A 4,238-nucleotide genomic window follows, 5' to 3' on the forward strand; every position below is an offset into this window, starting at 1 on the left:
AGGCGGGCTATGAGGCACAGAGGAGGCTGAACCAGTAAATGATGGAGATTATGCAGAGGATGTACCAGAACGAGGTGTTCCCGAACGTGCCAAACCCGTAGTTTTTTTTTTTTTCAAAAACTCGGAATGTTTTATTTTTATTTGTACAACTTTGAATATTATCTAATATGTTTTCAATTTTAATTTTAATTTTATATTTTCGAATTTAAATTTCAAATTTTTTTTTTTTTTTTAATTCCGAGGAAATGAAACCTCGGAATATACCGAGGGACATGTTCCTCAGAATATACCGAGGGACTCATTCCTCGAAATATACCGAGGGGCTCGTTCCTCGGAATTTTCCGAGGGCTCCGTTCTTCGGAAATTCCCGATGAAAATTCCGAGGAACATTTCGTCGGAACTTCCGAGGATTGGACCATCGGAAAATCCATCAAATTTTCCCAAGGAAGTTCTCCCTCGGTATATTCCGAGGAGCTTTCCGACGAACTGGTGGTCCTCGGAGTTTCCTCATAAATTTTTTTCCTCGGAATTCCGTCGGAAATTTTCGAGGGATTTCCGAGGAAAAATGAATTTCCGAGGAATTATTTCCGAGGACTTGTTTCGTCGGTATGTCGTCGGAATAACGTTATTCCGACGACATACCGACGATTTTTTCCCTCAGTATGTTGCTGTTTTCTTGTAGTGTCTAATTTGAGAGAGTACAAATCATTCATTAGCGTAATTTGAGTGATATCAGTAACCATGGTTAGACACCAAGTGAACTTTAGTATTAGCCATTTGTCACTAAGTTTCATAACTTGGTCACTAAGTTAGATTTGTCACCAAATAGACTTAGATTAGTCATCAACTTAGTAAAAAAAAATTCTATCATTTTACTCATCCTATGGGCTTACAAATGTGGTGGATTTTCTCCATGTACAACATTTACTTCACATTAGATTATATATTTACTCAACTCAATAGGCTTGGAAAATTGTATTCACATATACTCAATTTTTACTCATTCCAATTGACTCGTAAAAAATAGTTCCAACAGATGGGGTGGTGGGCTTCCATGAAGTGAAAGCTGAGTTGCACCATAAAGTTCATGCCGAGTTCCAAAGGATGAATGTTAGTATAACTGAAGATTTTAGGAGTCTCAAGGCAACCATGAATCATATGATGGAGATAGTGAAGAAGATCAAACTTAGCGGAAGAAGATCTGATGGTGGTAATGCACCACGATGTGTACAAGAAAACTTGGCTCACAAGACTGCACCACGAAAACGTGTACGAGCACGATCTTCTCCAATGAGACACAAGCATTGCACTTTTCGATTCAAGCAACCAGTAGAGCATAAACTATTTAACTCGTCCAAGTTTGGGTCTGGATTTTGTTATACATCACCTCCGAAACATATAACAAACGCTTCCACCAAAAGAAGTAAGACGAGAGGAAGAATCACAACACGAACCTTGAGGACAAGGTTCTATTTGGGAATGGAAGTATTGATACGTGATAAAGTGGTGATGAACTGGAAGTCAACAAGAAAGAAACTAAACCTCAAGTTTACCGACATATCATATCTTTACTTCCTTTTCTTATTTCAATTATTTAATTAACTAGTCCCTCTGCTCCTAGGTAATAAGATCCCAGATTCTCTTCCATTATCTTTATGCTTCATGTTTTGTTGGGAACGTAAGTTCCGTTTGTTTCTATATAAGAAAAGCCAAAAAGAAATAAAAAGGCAGATTGAATTTGTCAAAAGAAACTTGTGTCATGTGTTTTATTAGTTTGTTCTTCACAAACTCTTTTATCTTTGAGAAGGGGCCTTCATTGACATCGAAGCTTACTTGTGTTCTAAGATATCAAAAGTGCGATAGGGTTCACTCCTGGTAGCATTATGACATTGCTAAGAGTAAAGAGCAATCTTTAAAAAAGTGTTAGAAACTATTAGATGTTTGTCTTAAGCTATGTTTGCATCTGTAAGGGTAATGGTTGTGTGATTTTATAATAATATTGTTATGTTGAATGAGAAGTTTGCTCTGAAAGTAAATAGGGGGAAGTTGACAAAAAAAAAAAAAAGTAAATAGGGGGAAACGAAACTTGATCTATCTTTAGGTGGAACAGGTCTGGGCATTTCGGGTATCGGTTCGGTTTGGGAATTTCGGATTTCGGATATTTCGGATATGGGGCTAGAGGATCCATTTACTACTTGACATATTTTGGTTCGGTTCGGTTTTGATAGTTTCGGGTTCGGTTCGGATAGTAAATGTAGGAACCAAAAAATACCCAGAAAAAATCGGTTCTCATTTGGATCCGGTTCGGGTTCGGATAGTTCGGATAGTTCGGATAATTTGGATAAAATATCAGTTATTTAGGGTAAAATATCAAATAATTAGGATGATTTAGATTGTTTTTTGGATATTTCGGATAAAACTATCCAGATATTTTTAGGTAGTTCGGATACTTTATAATAATTTATTTATCCTCAACTATTTTCAGATAATTTTAATAGAATTTTAAATTAAAATATATATTTAGTTATGTTATATGTATATATAATTAATATTTTTATATATTTGAGTACCCGTCCGGTTCTCGGTTTGGTTCCGGTTCGGTTCGGTTATTTCGGATATAAAAAAGTAGGAACCCTTCGGGTATTGGTCTGGTTCCGGTTTCAGGTATTTCGGTTCGGTTCTGGTTCGGTTCTTCGGTTCCGGTTATTTTACCAAGGCCTAGATGGGTCAAAGTGTCCTTTATTTGAAGAGCACGTAGAAATATTATTTACTAGGGTCAGTCCGTGCTTCGCGCGGGATATTTGTATAATTTGTTAAATATTTTAAAAGTATTTTGTCATATATTTGGTATGAAATATTATTTTCAAAATTATTCATTTTTATCACTTCTTCTGATTTAAAATGTTTGATGTTGTGATATTAATATTTAGTTAGTTGTGATTAACTATTTTTTTTTTGTAAATTGCTTGTTGAAATAGTTTTAATGAAGACATGTTCCTTTTTAGAGTATAGATTTTTTATGTTTATTTTAGGTCATTTATTTTTATTTCTACTCTTATATATTCATTGTTAGATTGTTTTTATTTTGACTCTTTTTCATACTGTGAAAATAAATATTTCTTATTTTCATATTTGGGATAGGTTTGTTATATTCTTAAATTTTAATTTTTATATTATTTTCTATTTGTTATATTTTATTTGATATATTTTACTATTTCTTTTAATTGTGTGTAAATGATTTGTTGTATTTTTTTAGCATATTATTTGTTTCTTTAACTTAAGTTTAATGATTAAAAAGAGAAAAAATCTGACAAAAAAAGAGAAAAAAACATTCTTTTTTTTTATTTTAATAAAAATGAAGATATAATACATTTATGTATTCTTATAAATTTTCTTAATAGTTTTCTTAATTATATTTTCATATTATATAATTTTATATTATGTATTCACTAAATTGTAACTGGTCAGTTTGTTTTATATTTTATTGTTTTATGTTTATTTTGAAAATATATATCAATTATGTATTAACTTTTAATCTTGGTTTTCTATCAAATTTTTAGTTTTTATGTCAAAATAAAAACTTGAGATCATTAGTTTTCAGTGGCTTAAATTTGATGAAATTCAAAAATTAATTCCCAAATAGATCTTTCTTATTTTCCTATGAAAATTTTCTTTTAAATATTCTAATTATTTTATTTTAAAACTAATTTATTATTCTTATTTTTTACTAAATTTTCACCAAGTTAAAGAAACAGAATAATATGTGAACAAAAAAAGTCATGAAATTCTAAATCTCTAAGAACATAATTAATTTCTTAAGATTTTGGGATTCTTGTCTGGTCCTCCTTAATAAAACAATTAACCCAAGCCCAATTAGATCTTCCTACAAAAAATTACAAAGGTGAGAAAGAGTACAAATATTTTGTAAGAACACCTTTTCGGTTACAGTTAACTTGCAACAGAGAGAACTTTGTGAAAGAAATTTGGTCACATGGTTAGAATTTCAACCATAAAGGGAAAAAAAAATCTAATGAAGTTTGACTCATCTTATCTCGTGAAGGAATGTGTTGTAGAAAACATATAGAGGGAGAATTTCTAAATCTCTAAAAACAAAAAAAAACTTAGAAACAAAACTGCAGAAGCAAAAGTGTTCACACCACATTAACGTCTGTGTAATAGAAATGTTATGGTATCTCCGTTTACAACAAAATCTCAGTAGCTTTGTTTGGTTCTTTGAA

This window comes from Brassica oleracea, chromosome C9 (genome assembly GCF_000695525.1).
Source record: "Brassica oleracea var. oleracea cultivar TO1000 chromosome C9, BOL, whole genome shotgun sequence".
In the NCBI taxonomy this organism is placed as follows: domain Eukaryota; kingdom Viridiplantae; phylum Streptophyta; class Magnoliopsida; order Brassicales; family Brassicaceae; genus Brassica; species Brassica oleracea.